Here is a 12,185-nt window from a genome sequence, read left to right on the forward strand (position 1 = left end):
AGTGATGATTATAGACAAATTATATATGAATGGAAAGGTCTTGTCTTTTTATACACAAATATGTCACTAAAAAGTCTTATTGATGTCGTGGAAATGCAAGAAATGAAATTATTAGAGACCCTTCTCAGCTAGCCCCCCAGCCGCCCCCAGAAACACACTAACGCGATCAAATACAGTCGAGAATAATGACGTCACATGATGATCGACTCACTCAGCCGCTGCAAGCCAGCAGTACACTGATAGCTGATTCACCTTCCTGGTCTCTATTTTTCTTCAATTTACCGTTTTCTTCATGTATTGTGATATCCGAATTCTGTTTTTGACAACTTCAGACTATAAGGGAACCAGAACTGTATATTTTGCCCGGTTTTTATTGAATTGTGAACTGGAAAGATCGATTTTGTCCACTCGATTGAAAAACTATTGAAAAACTCCAAGCTGCACGGTCCCATTCACTTGCTCCCGATGCATGTTGCAGGTTACGCTGTTTGATCCAGTCAAAAGTCAAGGTAAGCATGTTTGGAAAATACTTGTTCTGACGATGCATTCAGGTCAGATGACAGATACAGATCTGATATAAGTTTAGAATCATGCATTTTGGCGTATACTATTAAAATTAAAAAGTCTTTATTTTAGAAATAATGTTTTTGCCACCCAAGGGTTCATTACATGCCGCCGCGCACAGAAAAATCAAGCCATTGAAGTCGTGTGTTGTGGACCCAAGAAGTGAGATCCCAGCACGCGCGACCCACTAGTTAGAAATCCACTGCCAAACGCGGTTCGTCTTAGGAAGTGTCTACATTTTTCAACTGTTACCAGCGATCTCCGACCTTAACGGAGGAAGGATACAAGAGAGGTGCGAGGTAAGTATACTAATACTAACCTCGCAAAACGTGTGAGTGGTTTTTGCACAATTCCAGCAGATTTTTTCTTCAGATTTCTAAAACTGGTCAGGACTCAGGCAGGCGATTAAATTATTTAGGAGCACTGGTATGGACCATGGCTGAAAATCTGCTGTTTCAGAGGAATGTTTAAGTTTTTATTATACACAGAAATATATCACCATGATGCCGATGTCATGAAGCCAGACAAATTTTCAGCAGTGATTACCCTGATTCCTGGCCAAAATCACTCACACGTATTGCAAGGTTAGTATTAGTATACTAACCTCGCACCACGAACCGCGTTTGACAGTGGATTTCTAACTAGTGGGTCGCGCGTGCTGGGATCTCACTTCTTGGGTCCACAACACACGACTTCTATGGCTTGAATTTTCTTTGCGCGGCGGCATGTAATGAACCCTTGAGTGGGCCAAAATTAGAGTCTGGTGTTTCTTTCTGATTAGAGTGTTGCTGCATATATGCATGCGTAATGCCTTCAACAATGAAGATAAATGCAATCTTTGTAATGACACAGAGACTCAGAGAGCACCGTACCTCAAGTGATGTTCGTGTATAGTCTCCAAGTTCACTACTGCTACAGCCTACACTACGCTACACACCTACCCGGGTAGGTGTGGCGTACATGTACGGTAGTGTAGCGGTAGTGAAGTGGAGTGGGGCCTACACAAACATCACTTGAGGTAGAGCACCAGTGTTCTGAGTGGAACTTTTCAGGTGTCTTAACCTACTATCATTTGTTGTTGACCGGGAATTACATGCCACCGCACGTCATCAATCATCACGATAATTAAATTCATACTTTGATTTGATTATTTAAACTATTTCTTTTTTTCTCTCTTCTACACACAGATCTGCACAATTGCTGACTCTGGTGACTTCTGGTCTCTGCTTGCTACCTCAATCTGGGAGATTCCATCATGTCCTTTTACTATGATTTGGATATAGCCATTTTTTTCTTCACTCTTTCCAGGACCTACGGTTTGCAAGTTGTGGACTGATATGATACAAAAGAAAAATTTTCTTTATCAATCTTGGAAACAATTTTGAGCACAGTTTTGGAGAGAACTAAGAAATTTGACTTGGACAGGAATACAGCTTGTCAAAAATAATAACACACAATTTAAAACGAAAGAACAATTTTAATGTTACTAGGGCATTTTGCGAGAAATGTTATACTCAATCACACGTCCCAAATCAAGGGTAAGTCCTTTGATTAAACATGTAGTTGAATTGCGATTAATTGCAACTCGACCTTATTACGCTTGAATTTGAATTTAAGACTTACGCTTGATTTGCAATTGAACATAAGTTTCTTGCAGTGCCCCATAATTATGTTTTGTTATCAGATATTTAACGTGCTGATTTTTCTCGAAAGGTATAATATATTTGTCCTTTTAAACGGTATTTGAATATGGGTACGCCTTTTATTTGTTTTCCACAATATTTATTGCATGTATGAACAGAAGAGAAATATTAATTGTGAAGCACTGTGAATGTTCTGTGCTGTTGTGTGATGGTTCATCATTTTTGTTATAAGACTGAAAGCCTGGTGGATGTGAGGAAGTGGCCTGGATGAAAGAAAAGTGAACATGTGTCCAATTACTGATTTGCATATTCTAAGACAATTTTGTTTCTGGATAAATTTTGCTATGCATTCCCTACATTAAGAGTAAAGGAGAAGTCCACGCAATCAAAAATTCATTTGAATTTAAAAAAAAATAACAAGATATTGCAGGAAATTTCATAAAAACTTTGATTCAAATTTATATAATTACTATTTTAACAGTTCCGTAAATATAACCTATTGTGATCAGATGAAGAGTTTCCTATCGTCAAATCTGCAAAGAATAAAAAACAAAATGCCACAAAAAATAGAAACGAATGTGATGTGAGTGACAACTCTAATTTGCATATCATTGTTTTGTGTATATGACTGTTTTGAGTAAAAACAACAAGGGAAATTACTCTATTCAAATAATTTTTAGTTGATGTGGACTTGACTTTTAACTCTTCCCCTCCCATCCCAAATAAGAGTAGAAATAATCTAATCAAGAACTTGAAAATCAAAAGCAGCAATTAAGAAGCAAGATTTGATAAATACAGGTCTGAATAGAATTTCACAAGAAAATAAAAAGAGAAAAAACGATGGGTAGGGACGGGGAAGGAATAAAAAAAAATGCCCAGAAAAAAATATCCGAGTTTCGAACCAGGGTCCTCGCACATGACAAAACAATGGCCAACGCCTTTGGCCACAGACCATTGCCCTGCCGGTAATGCATTTTTAAGATATATCAAATAAAGTCCGCTCGCCGCTGTTGCCTAATAATGCTTCGGCAATTCAACTGCAATTTCAGTAATTTCGCGATGGATATTGCCGTGTTTTTTTTGTGGTTCCTGACTTTGCTACTTAATGAAATTTCATAATTTTTGTTCAGTCATAAAGAAGAATGTCTATGCTTTATATTGATTATAATATTAATGTGACGCAAGTGTGATTTCTACGTGAAAATATGCTTTGTTTATTCACATATATTTCTTGAAAAAAAAAAAATTCTAAGCTAAATATCGGTTACCAAAATACGTTAAATGTGCACTTTTTTTCACTGTTCAGTAAATTCAAACTTTTATCTATATAACAAGACCAATATTAAGAGCAATAAACAATTCTAAGAGCAAAAAAATGGGCTGCTGTCAGCTCAGCTGCTCTGCTCATTGTGTGACGTCACTCAGCTGGAGCTCGCAAGAGGACCGGTGGAAGGCAGAAATATGGCATGAAAATAAATCATTTTTGAGAGCTGATTTCTGCAAACTCTGATCACTATTTTGAAAAGTGAAGTTATATATCTGATTAGTAATACTTCCCCTTTACAATGATGACCACATAAAGTCATTATAAAATACTTTTGATTCTTCGGATGTATACTTTAAGGGTAGGGTTTCACACGCCAATACGTATTAAGGGGTGCAATTTTAGAATATGGAAAATACGTGTTTAGGGTGCTTTTTGAGATCTCATGGTCGCGCATGGTATCCACTCGTGAATGGAAGTGGTCCCCCCGGGCAAAAAGTGTAATTTTATACGATTTTTCCTACCCCAGGACCAAAATCCAGTTAAAACCAATTAGGGCAAAACCAATTGAAACCAGTTGGCCAACTGGTTTCAATAGGGAAATTGGAACAACTGGTTCCAATTGAAAACCAGTTGCCAATTGGTTCCAGTTAAAACCAATTGGTTCCAATTGAAAACCAGTTGCCAATTGGTTCCAGTTAAAACCAATTGGGCAACTGGAACCAGTTGGCAATTTGTGTCAATTGGTTCCAGTTGTTCCAATTTCCCTATTAAAACCAGTTGAATCCAATTGGAGGCAACTGGTTTCAATTGGTTCCAGTTGAAACCAATTGAAGGCAACTGGTTTCAACTGGAACCAGTTGAAACCAATTGGTTTCCAACTGGATCCAATTGGAACTTCCAGTTGGAATGAACTTAATTAGTTACAAATTAATTAGCATTTGCACTAACTATTGCTCATGCCAACACAGAAGCAGTGTTATATGTCTATTAAAACCAATGTAAAGGGCATTGATAGAATACAGACTTTCATATGTATATATTTATATGGAAGATCTTCAGATATATGTATTTTTATTTGATGTAATTTGGTAACAGTTTTTAGTGGTGTACTAATTATCCTTTAATCTGTTTTAATTATAATCTATAACATTTATGAACATGGTTTTCACTGCAAAGTATTTTAAATACTTATCTTTAAAAAGTGTGGTACTTGAAATTGAAAAGAGAAAAATAGATACATTGTTAATGATGATGAATCTCATAAAACATTAATCTGTGCACACTGGTAGATAATATGCAAATAAACTGGTTTCAATTGGATCCAGTTGGGTAACTGGAAAATTTCCAATTGGAAACCAATTGGAAATCATTTCCAGTTGCCCAACTGGTTCCAGTTTTATTTCCAGTTACCCAACTGGTTCCAATTAGAATTCATTTCCAGTTACCCATCTTTCCAGTTAGAAGTCATCTCCAGTTACCCAATTGGTACCAGTTAGGATTTCCAGTTACACAACTACATGGTTCAAGTTAAGATTTCCAGTTACCCAACTGGTTCCAGTTAGAAATTATTTCTAGTTGGAAGTCATTTCCAGTTACCCAACTGGTTCCAGTTAGGATTTCCAGTTACCCAACTGGTTCCAGTTAGAAATCATTTCCAATTGGAAGTCATTTCCAGTTACCCAACTGGTTCCAGTTGGGATTTCCAGTTACTCAACTGGTTCCAGTTAGAAATCATTTCCAATTGGAAGTCATTTCCAGTTACCCAACTGGTTCCAGTTAGGATTTCCAGTTGCCCAACTGGTTCCAGTTGGGATTTCCAGTTACTCAACTGGTTCCAGTTAGAAATCATTTCCAATTGGAAGTCATTTCCAGTTACCCAACTGGTTCCAGTTAGGATTTCCAGTTGCCCAACTGGTTCCAGTTGGGATTTCCAGTTACTCAACTGGTTCCAGTTAGAAATCATTTCCAATTGGAAGTCATTTCCAGTTACCCAACTGGTTCCAGTTAGGATTTCCAGTTACCCAACTGGTTCCAGTTAGGATTTCCAGTTGCCCAACTGGTTCCAGTTAGGATTTCCAGTTGCCCAACTGGTTCCAGTTGGGATTTCCAGTTACTCAACTGGTTCCAGTTAGAAATCATTTCCAATTGGAAGTCATTCCCAGTTACCCAACTGGTTGTAGTTAGGATTTCCAGTTGCCCAACTGGTTTCAATTGGTTTCAACTGGAAATTGTTAAATTCCAGTTAAAACCAATTGAAACCAGTTAAAACCAATTGAAACCAATTGAAACCAGTTGGAAATCCAACTGGTTTCAATTGGATTTTGGTCCTGGGACAGTTCACAATCCCCATAGGCGCGCGTGTATTTCACCTTTTCTATTGTAGGGACAACCGGTGAATCGACGGAGTGCTCTTCATCGAAATACTACGTTGGTTGGTCCCCGGAAGTGGCGGGCGGAATTTAGCCCGAATCCTCGATGCGGGAAGTGGATCAAGTGCATACGAGCTGAGAGAGTGAAGTATCAGTGTACCTCAGGCCCTTCTACTTTTTATAAATATTTCTTGTTGCTTTTTTTGTTAAGTTAATTTTTCCTGGTGTAGAGATAAGTTTCAGTTCTAATAATGCACTTCCAATACTAGTGGAGCGGTTATGTGACAAAAAATGGCCAATTAGATGCTCGGATCTGGCAGAAAGTGTGAAATTTGGCATACAGGGGTATTTTTGGGCGCTGATTTGAAAAATTGCCGGCCCCAAGCGATTTGACCAACGGGTCGGCCGCCATTTTGAAATCCTAGATGGCCGCCATGAAAAATCATTAAAATGTCATTTTCTTGAGTTTTACATGGCATGTGACACTGAAATTTGGCATATAGGGGTATTTTGAGGCACTGATTTCAAATATTGCCGGCTCCCAGCAATTTGACCTCCAGGTCAGCGGCAAAATGGCCGCCATCTTGAAATCCAAGATGGCCGCCATGATATATTATTGCAATCATTTTCTCAAGTTTTATATGAACAGCTGCGGTATTGAAATTTGGCATATAGGCTTAATTTGGGGTGCTAATTTCAAATATTGCCGGCCCCAAGTAATTTGACCATCAGGTCGGCCGCCATTTTGAAATCCAAGATGGCCGCCATGAGAAATCATTTATGTCATTTTCTTGAGTTTTACATGACGTGTGACACTGAAATTTGGTATATAGGGGTACTTTTAGGCACTGATTTCAAATATTGCCAGCCCCCAGCAATTTGACCATTTGGTCGGCTGCAAAATGGCCGCCATCTTGAAATCCAAGATGGCCACCATGAAAAATCATTAATGTCATTTTCTTGAGTTTTAAATGATATGTGACACTGAAATTTGGCATATAGGGGTATTTTGAGGAACTGATTTCAAATATTGCTGGCCCCCAGCAATTTGACCATTTGATCGGTGGCAAAATGGCCGCCATCTTGAAATCCAAGATGGCTGCCATGATATATTATTGCAAACATTTTCTCGAGTTTTAAATGAACTGCGGTATTGAAATTTGGAATATAAGCTTAATTTGGGGTGCTGATTTCAAATATTGCCGGCCCCAAGCGATTTGACCATCGGGTCAGCCGCCATTTTGAAATTCAAGATGGCCGCCATGAAAAATCTTGAGTTTTACATGACATGCGACACCGAACTTTGGTATATAGGGGTATTTTTAGGCACTGATTTCAAATATTGCCAGCCCCCAGCAATTTGACCATTTGATCGGTGGCAAAATGGCCGCCATCTTGAAATCCAAGATGGCCACCACGAAAAATCATTAATGTCATTTTTTTGAGTTTTATATGAACAGCTGCGGTATTGAAATTTGGCATATAGGCTTAATTTGGGGTGCTAATTACAAATATTGCCGGCCCCAAGTAATTTGACCATCGGGTCGGCCGCCATTTTGAAATCCAAGATGGCCGCCATGAGAAATCATTTATGTCATTTTCTTGAGTTTTACATGACGTGTGACACTGAAATTTGGTATATAGGGGTACTTTTAGGCACTGATTTCAAATATTGCCAGCCCCCAGCAATTTGACCATTTGGTCGGCTGCAAAATGGCCGCCATCTTGAAATCCAAGATGGCCACCACGAAAAATCATTAATGTCATTTTCTTGAGTTTTAAATGATATGTGACACTGAAATTTGGAATATAGGGGTATTTTGAGGCACTGATTTCAAATATTGCCGGCCCCCAGCAATTTGTCATCCAGGTCAACGGCAAAACGGCCGCCATCTTAAAATCCAAGATAGCCGCCATGAAATATCGTTGCAATAATTTTCTCTAGTTTCGTATGAGCTATGGTATTGAAATTTAGCATATACAGTGTAGGTGTAGTTTAGTCTTACCACCAGGTCAGCTGCCATCTTGAAATCTAAGTTGGCCGCCATGAAAAAAAAAAAAAAACTTTACATGTGCTCTGAACTTTGGCAAGTAGAGTACCTATTTTGGGGTGCTGATTTCAAATATTGCCAGCCCCAAGTGATCTGACCATCAGTTCAGCGGCAAGATGGCTGCCATGAAAAACCATATCAAAATAATTTTCTTGTATTTTACATTATATATGACACCAAAATTTGGCATACAGAAGTACGTGGCACTGATTTTTGCCGGTCACCAGCAATGCAACCACCGGGTTTCGGCAATATAACCGCCATGAATTAAAAGCAATGATAATTGTCTTGAGTTTTATATGAACTCTGGCCCTGAAAGTTGTCATATAGTCATATATTTAGGCCCTGATTATTGTCAGACCCCTGTTTGGTTGCCATTTTGAAATACAAGATGGCCGCCATGAAAGATAATTTGCTCAAGTCTTACGTATGGGCTGTAACACTTTGTATTTGGAGAAAAACTTGATCTTTGCATCCTTGATCAATGAAAAAAAAAACAATAAATAGATGCTATTTTGAATTCCAATATGGTTACCAAGTTTGAATGATGCACAACGTTACAATGGGGAGTAAAAATTAAAAAGAAAACTCAAGAAAATGATTTTAATGAATTTTCATGACAGTCGATCCTCTCTAGATTTCAAGATGGTGGCCATTTTGCAGCATATCTATTTGACAGATTACTGGGGGGAAATTTCAATACCCCAAGATGCCAAATTTCAAAATAATAACTACGTTATAATTATGATAATTGATATTTTTTAATGATTTTTTTATGGCAGCCATCTTGTATTTCAAAATGGCTGCCATTTTGCAGCAAAGGTATCACGGGCCTGAAACATTTCCCATAGACTCGTGTGTTAAAGAGGCGTTCTAAAAAAAATAAGGATGAAATTCGAGAATTGAATGTTTACTACTAGTAGATAGGATATATGTCTGACATTCCATATCTGACCAGAAAAGGGTACCTCGACGAGCTCATTTTAAAAATAAATCGGCATTTATGAAGACTACACCTGACAGGATCAAATTCATCACTTGACGCAGTAAAATGGCAATACTTCTTCTGCCAGTATAAGAATAGTTCCAAAGTGGTGATATATCTTCCAAATAAAAAAAAAAAGGAAGTTCAGTAAAGTTACCCTCCCTAGAATCAGTGTTAGATTATCAATCATATTCATTCATTTTTGTCAATCAGCAATATCAAAATTAAAAATTGAGAATTATTGGGTTGGCTCGAATTAATATCTTTGGCCTGCCAGTTGTAATTACGCCCGTATAACCCTGACTCAGGGGATCAGATCGCTGAGGGGCCGCAATATTTGAAATAAGCTCCCCACACTACTTCTATATGTCAAATGGCAATACCGCAGATCATATAAAACTCAACAAAATAATTGCAATATTTATATGGCAGCCAGCTTGGAATTCAAGATGACGGCCATTTTTCCGCCGACCAATTGTCAGATTGCTTAATTGGAGCCAGCAAGTTTTTAAATGAACTCACCCAGGTACCGATATGCTACACATTTCAGTGGCACATATTATGTAAAATTTAAGAAAATGAGTTCAATGATTTTCATGGCGGCCATCTTGGATTTCAAATGGCGGCTGACCCGATGGTCAAATCGCTTGAGGCCGGCAATATTTGAAATCAGCACCCCAAAGTAAGCCTATATGCCAAATTTCAATACTGCAGTTCATATAAAACTCGAGAAAATGATTGCAATAATATATAACGGCGGCCATCTTGGATTTCAAGATGGCGGCCATTTTGCAGCCGACTAAACGGTCAAATTGCTGGGGGCTGGCAATATTTGAAATCAGTGCCTAAAAATACCCCAACAAAAGGCATACCAAATTTCAGTGTCACATGTCATGTAAAACTCAAGAAAATGACATTAATGATTTCTCATATGGCAGCCATCTTGGATTACAAAATGGCGGCCGACCCGATGGTCAAATTACTTGGGGCCGGCAATATTTGAAATCAGCACCCTCATTTAAGCCTATGTGCCAAATTTCAATACCGCAGTTCATATAAAACTCGAGAAAATGATTGCAATAATATATCATGGCGGCCATCTTAGATTTCAAGATGGCGGCCATTTTGCCGCTGACTAAACGGTCAAATTGCTGGGGGCCGGCAATATTTGAAATCAGTGCCTAAAAATATCTCTATATGCCAAATTTCAGTGTCACATGCCATGTTTGTACAACTCAAGAAAATGACATTTAATGATTGGTCACGGTGGCCATCTTGGATTTCAAAATGGCGGCCGACCCGATGGTCAAATTGCTTGGGGCCGGCAATTTTTGAAATCAGCGCCCAAAAATACCTCTGTATGCCAAATTTCACACTTTCTGCCAGATTCGAGCATCTTTTTCACATCTACTGGCCTATACATTTTGGAGTGTCTGTTTGAGGCGTTTGGGGCGATTTCACCCTAGCCCCAAAATGCTTGCAACGACAATACGGGGGCATGACCCTTACAAAAATGTCGTGTGGTATATCTGTGTGGTACCCGGCTTTACCACACGAATTACCACATGAATGTAGGTTACCACATGGTTACCACATGAACATCTGTGGTAATTTTCCATATCCTTGTGTGGTAACGTCAGCTGGTAGCTGTGGTAATTTGTTGTCTATGTGGTACTTCTGTGGTAAATCAAAATTACCACATGAATGCATGTTACCTCATGATGCCATTGTGTGGTAATATAAATTCAAATATGTGGTATTTGTGTGGTATCGTTATATTTCTGTGGTAAATCAAAATTACCACAGGAATGCATGTTACCACATGATGCCATTGTGTGGTAATGTAAATTCAAATATGTGGTATTTGTGTGGTATTGTATACTTCTGTGGTAAATCAAAATTACCACATGAATGCATGTACCTCATGATGCCATTGTGTGGTAATGTAAATTCAAATATGTGGTATTTGTGTGGTATTGTTATACTGCTGTGGTAAATCAAAATTACCACACGAAAGCATGTTACCGCATTAGCCCATTGTGTGGTAATGTAAATTCAAATATGTGGTATTTTTGTGGTGTTATGCTCTGCGGTAAATCAAACTTACCGCATGAATGCAATACCACATGATGCTATTGTGTGGTTATGTCAATTCAAATATGTGGTATTTGTGTGGTATTGTTATACTGCTGTGGTAAATCAAAATTACCACAGGAATGCATGTTACCACATGATGCCATTGTGTGGTAATGTAAATTCAAATATGTGGTATTTGTGTGGTATTGTATCAGCGGCGTAACAGGGGTCGGTGGCCAGGGGGGGCAAGAGCCAAAAATTTCCCGGTCATATCATGGAACAGGCAATGGCGTCATAGGGCAAAAATTTTGAGGGGGCGATATGGCGTATCGGGCAAATAGATATATATATAAGCGAGCGAGCAAAATTTTTTTGACATTTTTATTGCAAAAATCAAATTTTGTGATAGATTTTGACATAATGTTAAAAAGATGAAATCATATTCACCCTCTCTTTCCTTTTTCTCTCTTTTTTTGTACGCCACGGTGAACAGTATTTTTGTTATGATTGTGAGCATCAGGGCGAAGCTCTGTATGCTCGAGGGGGCCGAGTATGGCGCTTCTGGCAAGAAGTAGCTTAATATAGGTCCCGAGCGAGCGAAGCGAGCGAGATAAAAAAAATCACCTTTTTATCAGAATCTAACATGAAGATAGATTTTAACGTGATATTCAGAAAAATATAATACACTTTCCTTTCTTTCCTAATTTTTTTCTTTGGTTGTAGAACTTTTGGGGGCTGTGGTCCAAACTCATCCACATAACAGTGCTTTATGGGTGGGGTCCAGGGCAGAGCCCTGGAACCTCTTGATATCAAAGCCATTTTAAACCTTACAGATGGCCACTTATTTTATTCAAATTGCGTGTATTTTATATAGCTTTAACTCAACACATAAATTCAATGCAGTTGTGTATCGTAATCATCCAAATATTGTGAGGGGCACACCATAGCAAATGTGGAAAAATTTGTAAAAAGTCGCCAGCGAGCGAAGCGAGCCAGAAAAAATAAGGCCTGTTAAAATGAAATTCTAATTATGTGACAGATTTTTACATCATTATAGCAAATGTCATGTCATATATTTTTTTTCATTCATCTCATTTCGCTGCCTCCTTTTAATTTCTTTTATTTCCCCTTGGCTGTGGAACCCCCCCCCCCCCGGTACGCCACTACTTCAACGTAAAGCTTAATGCAGGAAGGGTCAATAATAGGGGCCCGTTACAGAGCCCCCACTGC

At 38.5% G+C, this 12,185-nt stretch overlaps 1 long non-coding RNA gene across 1 annotated transcript; it reads left to right on the plus strand.

The window, feature by feature from the left end:
- The first annotated feature begins 207 nt into the window (after positions 1 to 207).
- On the plus strand, positions 208 to 2,306 carry LOC129256084 (uncharacterized). The gene is made up of 2 exons (XR_008583911.2): positions 208 to 509; positions 1,752 to 2,306. It is a non-coding gene; the product is annotated as an uncharacterized LOC129256084 (long non-coding RNA).
- The last annotated feature ends 9,879 nt before the right edge of the window (positions 2,307 to 12,185 follow it).

The sequence above is a fragment of the Lytechinus pictus genome, chromosome 3 (assembly GCF_037042905.1).
Source record: "Lytechinus pictus isolate F3 Inbred chromosome 3, Lp3.0, whole genome shotgun sequence".
Classification (NCBI taxonomy): domain Eukaryota; kingdom Metazoa; phylum Echinodermata; class Echinoidea; order Temnopleuroida; family Toxopneustidae; genus Lytechinus; species Lytechinus pictus.